The sequence below is a fragment of the Pezoporus wallicus genome, unplaced genomic scaffold, assembly GCF_028554395.1.
Source record: "Pezoporus wallicus isolate ANWC-B61680 ecotype Strahan unplaced genomic scaffold, APGP_CSIRO_Pwel_v1 contig_8673, whole genome shotgun sequence".
Taxonomy (NCBI): domain Eukaryota; kingdom Metazoa; phylum Chordata; class Aves; order Psittaciformes; family Psittacidae; genus Pezoporus; species Pezoporus wallicus.
The window spans coordinates 2,228,036-2,236,973 of NW_026637196.1; positions in this window are offsets into that span (position 1 = coordinate 2,228,036).

Here is an 8,938-nt window from a genome sequence, read left to right on the forward strand (position 1 = left end):
TTTAAGAGAACTACGAGGTGAAAAAGTTCTCTAAACAGAAGGTAGGTAAGTAAGTGGACATGCATCAGGAAGCCCTTTCCAGTCCCACATTCAAACGCAGTTTCAAAGGACTGCCGTAGCTTACAATTACCATCACGCCGGGGATGGCTCCTGAGCTTTGCCCAGCTCCACAACACTCATCTCTATGAGAAATTTGGACCATACGATATGCAACATGTATTACTCCACTCTAATTGCAGCACAGACAAGCATAGACTTGGTTAGGAACCAAACACAGTTTGTCTCCTTGCTTTCAGTGGCCAGTTTTAAGCAGCATCCATGCACTAGCTCTTCCCTCATAACAGTCTTTAGGTGGGAACCTGGAATCCCAAACATCACTGTTTTCCTGGAACAATTGGGCAGGGAACTGGTTTTCTTATTGCCTGGGCTGGGAAAAGGACAAGGACAAGGATTCTGCTCCCACCAGCCACCCACAAAAAAAACAACCCAGGACATCAGGGATGGAAGCACATCACCTCAGCAGACAGCCCCAAACCTGTGTCACAGAGGCAGCAGTCTGGTCATGAGGAGGTGGCCAGTCATCCTCTGAACATATCAAGGAGGACTTGTTTTGTCTTCTACTCCAAGGAGATGAAAGGCACCCTGGAGAGGACAGTTTGGTTCAGGTTTGCTGAAAAGCACCATTAAGCTGGGTAAGAAGAGAGCCAGGTTGTTTTGACCTTCCCCCATGGAGAGAAGCTGTAGTGTGGGCTTCGTGTAGATACACTAGGGTGAACATTTTCTTATCTTGAATTTCGCTGTAGGACACTCAATTGAGGTTAACTTTCTCAGAATCAGAGGCACTGCTTTTTACAGCCAAAGTACATTTTCAATCCTTACAGTTCCCATGGTGCTTTCTGCAAGGTTTGCAAATGTCCCACCCAGATTGATACTGGAGTGCTTTGCACAGTGCCAAACATCTGTGCAGTGGTTTCAAACCAGAAAGTTTACAGGGTCCCAGGATCGTACAGAGAGATACAGTGCTTCTGTGACTGGAGACAGATGCTATCTCCTGCCTGATGCTGTGATACCTGGATTATGCCACACGGTCTGGCAGTTCCAGACTTCTTGCAATGCACATCAGAAGTCTCTGAATGGGGAAGAAAAAGACAGGAAAGAAGGGTGTGCTGAGAGTCAAACAAAGGTAGAGTTTATGGGAAAGTGAACAGGAGGGGGCAAACAAAAGCAATAGGAAGTTAGACTTTGAACAAGCCCAGTCATGCCTCAGGTACCGGTTCTACCTGCCTGCTGTCTGACCACAGCCCAGTCTGCCCAGTGACTGCAGTGGGAACTGGGGTGCGGAGCAGCACCGGGTGAGCAGGGTTTGTTTGCTGGTGATGTTCCTGCAGAGGGGAGGTGGTTGAGACACGGTGTGGTGAGCGTGTCAGTTGGCAGCCCTTGCCAAAGGCCCCTGTGCAGGTATCAAATGTGGCTCTGCAGAGGAAACACTTGTTCACATGTGATACCTACATTACACAGCTTGGGAAGGGATTGGTTGTGGGACAGTGACAGAGGAGGATTCTGTGATATCTGCAGCTCACCCCAGGATCCATCTGGTTGCTGAAAGAGAAGATTACAGAAGAGAAATTATCCCATATCCAGAACATCTGCCTTTCTCCTACTCTACCGAATATAAGGATTTGAGCTTGGTGAGCAGAGGCAACACAATTAAAATAGCAAACACCTGGCACACGAGCCCTTCTCCATTTAGAAACAGAAGCAGCATACTCCAAAGCCAATTATAAGCTGATATTAACTGTTGTGGATTTTGTTAGTTATGTATTGGGTCACCCCAGGAGGAAAGTTATTAGGAGCTATTAGGAGTAAAAAGGGCATTAGCTGGATGGAGTCAGGTAAGACAGTTATTTCCCAGGGAAGGACAAGCATCCTGCGCTCCCTGCCATCCTCATTTCTGCAGGTACTTCTCAAAGTTTGGAGGCAAGAAGAAGAAAGTGTTTCCTGCTGAAGAAAGCAGGAAAACAGAGGCTCAAGTACCCAATCTGCAGGTCAGCTGAGCTTTACGAGCACCTCAGCTCCTGAGGAAATTCACTGGAGAGCAGGGAGTGGAGCAGGGACACAGGGCTTGTTTCCCTGCAGCCTAGAAACCTGCCAAGATCTGCAGAGCTATCAAGAGGACAAAAAAAATGCTACCACCACTTTTTTTTCACCCAGAGGGTAATGATGACCCAGTGGCTTTTTGCACCTGGTTTACACATGATGCAATAACCACATGGACAAAACATCAGAGTGTGCAGTTCCAGGGATGCAGACACTGTGAACGGGGCTCAGGGAATCCCTTCCTGGCTCTGGGAGAGGCTTTTCTCCTGACCTATTGATGATCACATGCACAACCCTGCCAAGCAGTCTTCTGCCTGCACTCTTAGGTGAGTTACCCAACCCAAATCATAGAATGGTTTGAGTTGGAAAGGACCTTAAGATCACCGAGTTCCAACGCCCTGCCATGGGCAGGGACACCTCACACTAGACCACGTTGCCCAAGGCTCTGTCCAGCCTGGCCTTGAACGCTGCCAGGGATGTGAACACTGTTCAAGGATGGCAGGCGCAATTTACCACTTCCTTGGGCAACCCATTCCAGTGCCTCACCACCCTTACAGTAAAGAATTTCCTCGTTATATCCAACCTAAACTTCCCTTGTTTAAGTTTGAACCCGTTACCCCCTTGTCCTATCACTACAATCCCTGTCCAGCATCCTTGTAGGTACCAAACACAGGTTCTGCTTGAGGCTGCACTCGGGGGCTGTGGCAGACTGCTCTTCCTGCTGCTTAAATCCAGGTTCAAGGCAGAAGCTTCTGCAGTTTTCCATGCGCATTTCACCACTGCTGTTTCCTGGCTGTCTCCTCATGGCCTCCTTGGAACAGGCTGTCAGAAGAGTTTCCAGCCCACAGCCGGTTAATCACGCACAATTAACATAAACCTGAACACAGAGGGCAATAAATGAAAGCTGGGAAACCCCCATTTTCTCAGCAGCTGGATGAGGCAATTTACAGCAAGCCTGAAGGCACAGGGAAAAAGCAGCCTTTCATGAGGTTGTGGGTCCCTGTGAAAGGGCTGATGAGGGCAGTCTGGGGCAGTGCTCCTGGCTCCCTTGGCCCCAGGGCTGTGGGCTAAGGCAGGACAGAGGTGAGCTGCCAGCCCCAGACACGAGCCCCACTGCAGACAGTGCAGGAGGAACCTCTCTCAACCACAGGGAGGCTGAGAGGCAAGATGTCAATGTTACTCGTGATGTGCTGATGAGGAGATACACTAAGTAGAGTTGTGACTTCCACAACAAGAAGGCAGGAGCTGGCTGCAGTTTTCTAGAGCTTCAGTCTGGTGCTGTAAAGCCAGGGTGTACTGTACAGGACTAGAGGAGATGTCAGAGCTTATGGGTATGGTTTGACATTTTTGGGTTAGCTCTTCCCTCAGAGATGCTCTCCGAGGCATGCTCCTGTAGGTTTCCTGCCAGTGCTGGTGCTCAGCTGATGCCCTGGGGAGTTGGTTCAAGGAGCAGAAAGCAAACCCCTGAAAAGTGAATAGCTTTCTGCCAGGATTTTTCAGGGAGACAAAGCTAATATGAAGAAAGCAGACGGCATGTGGGACTACCCCTTCAGCAGGGGCTAGCTGTCAGACAGACTGAGTTGCAATGCTGATCTGCTCCCTTGGACTTCATTTTCACCACCAGCTCTGCAGGCTGCTGCTCACGAAGGGGTCCTGCCGTGTCTTGCACCCTGGGCTGGAGGCTCCTACCAACACGCAGGGAAAGCTCACCCAGCAGGAAAACAGAACGTCCCTTCCAGCCTGTCCCACCAAGCAGACCTGCCTGGTGCTTGGTGATATGAGGACCGCTGTCCCCAGTGGAGGCCAGCTCACCCCCAGGTACATGGAGACAAACATGCTGGGCAGTCTGGGAGAACCTGCAGTGGATTGTGAACTGCCATCTGTGAGGTACAGCACTGGAGATCTCAGATCAGTCCCTTGCATCCAGGGCCTTGCAGAGGAAGAGGGGCCTAGTGGGGAAAAAATACTGATGAAAACAAATAGCCGTTTTCTTAGTACTTTGGCTTCCTTTTGGACCTCACCCAGTTGCCCCAGGGTTGGCCAACAGTGGAAGTTTCCCCAGTACACAACACTTTTAGTATTCAAATGGCAGTGTCTGGTTACATTGACTATTCCCAAGCAGAGCCCTTCAGATAATTACTCATTTTGGAGATGGCCACCTATTTGCATGAGTTTTACAGCCTCATGTACTTAAGACAGTAATGTGATGGGAATGCAACAGAAAAGGAAGAAGATTAAGCCTTGCTGGTTGAGAATGCCTGTGTACAAGGTGATGGAAAGAATGATACTGGGGACACACATTGTGCCAGCTCTTCCCTTTATCTCTGATTGTGTTCTGAGCAGATCTTGTCTCTGATGGGTCCCTTAGCAGCTGAACTGGGAGATAAGCAGAAGGAGGGTGGAAACCGCATGGCTGAAAAGCAGATAGGAGCGGTGGAAGAATCAGTTGGCAGAAGACATGGCAGGCAATCCATTTAGAACAGATTAGCCCAGGCTTTGGGGTAAAGGGTAGAAGACTTGCCCCAAAATACTAGGATGAGAGGGAAAGGAAGATTTGTTGACAGGGTGTAATTCTACAGCATAAGCAGGGGTAGTTTCTAAATATGAGCGAGAACCAGTTCAAACTGGTTTAACAGAAACTTCATGCACTAAAGACCTCTAGTGAGGACATTAGAGAAAGAGCTTTGCATCTTCAGCAGCAGCAGCTCCTGTCTGCTTGGCTGCAGAGACACATGGTCTGTGCAATGACCCCAATGATCTGCCTGTTGTTAAGCCTCCTCAAGTGTGTCACAAATGCCCCTTCATCCTCTAATATAGGATTTCAGCTGCCTCCAAGGCAGAGAAAGGGCTGTGTGGCAAGGCTTGTGGGACACAGCTACCAGCTTCTGAACTTGATGACACTTCACACAAGGACTGTTTTGGCTTGCTTTGGTTTTAATGGGGGCATTGCTGCCTGAAGTCCTCTGATAACAGGGAAAAAAATCACTTATTTCTTTCAAACCATAGTGCGTGTCAGCAAAAAATATCTGGGAAACTGATCCAAATAGATAAAGAACAAGAGGGAGAAGCACGCACATGCATTGTTTTTTAAAGCCCCACTGGCAAGCTGTTGTTACTGGACTGGTGACTCCAAGAGCTGGGTATAACACATAAAACTGAGGGGAAGCAGACCCAGGGCACAGAGGTCCCAAAAGAGGCTTGGGAGACCTGATTTCAATTCTCTGTTCTTCTGAAGATTATACATCTCTTCCCTGCCTTGCAGATGGCTATGAGGCTTCAAGACCAGAGAAAGTATACTAATATGGACCATAACATTACTTTAGACGGGGGGGAGGGAACAGGAACTCATATTTTATGAAGGTTATAGAGTTCCAGAGCATCTAACATCTTAGCATTCAGCCTCAGCAGTGCACAATGACCCTGCTGGTTTGACAGTACAGTGTCAAAGGCAACACCAAGTGGGATATTAAGATATTGCTGCCCCTCTTGTGTACATCTCAGAGGAGATGGCAAACCACAGTGGGCACCTGCTCTGGCTGAACAATAACCTCACAATGAATAAAACCTGCAGCACTTTAGCCTGCAGGCAGGGGACATGCAGCAGAGCTCAGGTCCCTTTGGGTGCAGCTGCTGCAGGGAAGGGCTCCCACGTTTCCTATGTGAGAGGGACACTGGTTTAATTTCAAGCAGAGTTTCTCGTTGGGGGAGTCCCAGCAGCTCACATTCCTGGGCCAATGCTTTTGCTTCAACCCATCACAAGTATTTCTGAACAGTCCTGAAGCAGCCAGCATGTGGGTCAGGTGTGTCAGGGCAGAGAACAAAGACACAGACGCTTTGTCTGCACTGAGCCTTGCTGGAAAGCCTGGCTGGCTCCAGCAGAGCTCCTGGCCTCTGCAGCCCCCGCCGGCCGCTCACTCTCATTCTGTATATCCTCTCATGTACGCTGGCTCTGGGCAACCTAGTGACGATGTTAATTAAACGATGGGTCTGGCCTTGCAAAGTCTCCTGAAGCTGTTATAGGAACTGATGGTAAGTTTCCAAACTCCTGACACAGCGGGAGATGAGGACATCTCAGAGAGGTAACCATTGACTAAAGGCCACAGAAACCCTGTCATGCCTCAGGTGGCACCTTGCCCAGGAACCACTCATTTCCCTGTGACACTGGTCAGCAAAGCTTCCTTGCAGAGAGGTTCCTTTCACATGCTGCAGAACTGATCAGATCTGCTGTAAGTTCTATAGCTGACTCTTGTTTCCCTCTGCCTTTGGGGGTTGGACTAGATGACCTTTGAAGGTCCCTTCCAACCCAGACTATTCTCTATGCTATTACAGTAACATGCAGTTCTGTGCTTGATGACCAAGGGAGAGCGTTTTCAGTTTCTATCTCCATTTCTTCAAGGATAAAGAAAAGGAGTGCCTGGAAAGTTTTCATAGCCTATTTCCCACACAGGCAGCACTTGATCAAGTAATGTTTGCTTACCACATGCCGGACTAGCTTTGGCACTTCTAATCTGCATCTGCTCCATTTGGGATGCAGAAGGAGCACACTGCAGAAGGAGTAAGTCTGGTCATTCCTAATTCTCTTGCACTAAGGGAAATGATATTAAGGAATTCTCTTTACATTGTTCAGAGCTTGCAGACAACCCCATTCCTTCTCCCCACCCCTACGGCTTTAGAGCTCTCTTTTTAATCTGAATGAACTGTTTGACCTCAAAACCCACATAATTTCTTCCTTAAGCAATAAATTAGGCTGGAGAGCTAGCTGAAGTAACTTATCAGAAAGTGTCACATCACTGTGGGTTTTGTGCAGAGGGACAATATTCTGTCCTGCCACTGTGGGGCCATCCCTTGTCACGCCGGGGCAGCTGCTGTGTTTATTTGTGAGCCATTGTGCCACAGGGAAGCCGGAGACACTCGGTATTTCGCTATGAGCTAACACTTCCTGCATCCAGCCCGGCAGCCACGCAAAGCCTGTGAGGTCCCATCCAGCCCACTGGGATTAACTCAGCCATACACCCAAGCAAGCAAGCCCTTCTTCCTGATAGCCACAGCGAGGCCAAAAGCTTTGCGGATCGGGAAGGGATGAGAGGCATCTGCTGCAGAGATGGAGGCTATCAAAAAGACAGGCAGGACACTTGTGCAGAGCACTTGTGGGCAGCAGCTCCTGGGGCTTGACAAAGCCTGGCTCCATAAACCGTGCAAACCCCCTCAAAAACACAGACCTTGGTGCGGAGGGTGCTGCCTGGACACTGCAGGACAAGGGACCGGCTCCAGAGCCCCGGGAGCTGCCGGCACCAGAGCACGGCTGCCCTGGGACGATGGGCTCAGGGGCATGCACTGGGGAGCTCTGCCCCAGAACAGCCAACAACTTCGTGTAGGGGGAACAGGGGGCTCTGCTCCGTGTTAGGCACAGCCAGTGAAACAAGGCAGCTCAATGTTCCTTCACCAGGGCGCAGCAAAGCACTCTCCAGTTCTGGTTTGTGAGGAGGAGGGCTTCATCCTGCAGCAAGGCTCAACAGCTGGGCTCCCACTCCCGTCCCGAAGACGAACCCGCTCTGCAGCGCCGGGAGTCCCCGGGGAGCAGAACCCCTCGCACCGCAGGGGAAGCAGAATCGAGGCCGGGCGGCATCGGAGCCTTCCCCATCCGCCCCACGGCGGAGCTGCCGGCGCAGCCCGGCTGACCCCACACGGCCAAGCCGGGGAACGCAGGCGGCCGGCGGCGGTAGCAGGGAGTGGGGCCCGGCCCGGTGCTGGGCTCTGGCTCCGGTGACACCTCCGTGCCGCAGGGCCCGAGTCCTCCGGTCTCGCCGTCCCGACATGGAGGCACCTCCTCACGGCCGGAGCAGCAGCTCCCCTCGCAGCGGAGGGTGCCCGCGGGGTCCGGCCCCTCCAGCCCCCTCGCTGCCCTGCACCTCCTCGGGGTGAAGGAGAAAGTGCTCAGTGAGACGCAAAGCGAAGGGGAGGGCTCGGGGCCGGCCTGCAGAGCCCAGCCGTGCCGCGTGTGGCACCGGGAGACGCAAAGATGTGCTTCACGTGAAAGGGGATCATAGAATCAACCAGGTTGGAAAAGACCTTTAAGACCATCAAGTCCAACCTTTCCCCACTGCCGCCAAGAGCACCATTAGCCCCTGTCACTGAGGGATTTGTGTAACCGGTTTGTGAACACTTCCAGGGATGGGGATTCCACCACTGCCCTGGGCAGCCTGTCCCAGGCCTGAGCACCCTTTCGGTGAAGAAATTGTTCCTAATCTCCAGTCTAAACTCCTTCATGCCCATCTAAAGGCTGTTTTCTCTTGTCCTATCACTTGTTACTTGAGAGCAGAGACCATCCACCTCCTCCCTCCATCCAGACTGTAATACACACAGCCACCTTCTCTCTTTGGAGACCATCAAGAGAAGCAGCTTTGGTTTCCAATAGCACCCCCAGTCCAGGGGTTACCCGATCGTACTGGTGACCCCATTGCCTGAGCAGAGCACAGCTCAGCAGAGCTGCTCCTCATGGGACATGGGGGGTAACACAGACACGGGTAACTGGAAACAGCAGGATGGGAGAGCTGGTGTAGAGTGGGGGAAGAGAGAGGTGGTATCGACCAAGCACACCCCACAGTCCAGAGTGCAGGGGTGAAAGCCTGCTGTGGAGGCCCAGCACTGCCAGGTCAGAGGTGGAGGTTCGCCTGGTGTCATACATATTCATTGCCAATTAGCCCAATTTACATCTACCTAACTATACATGGCAGTGCCTGAGTGATCACCAGCCTGGAGACACAGCCACAGCAGCTCCTGTTTGAACAACAGTGTCTGCGTTTGGTTTCAGACTCAAACCCCAAACCAGTCTGACCAGCTG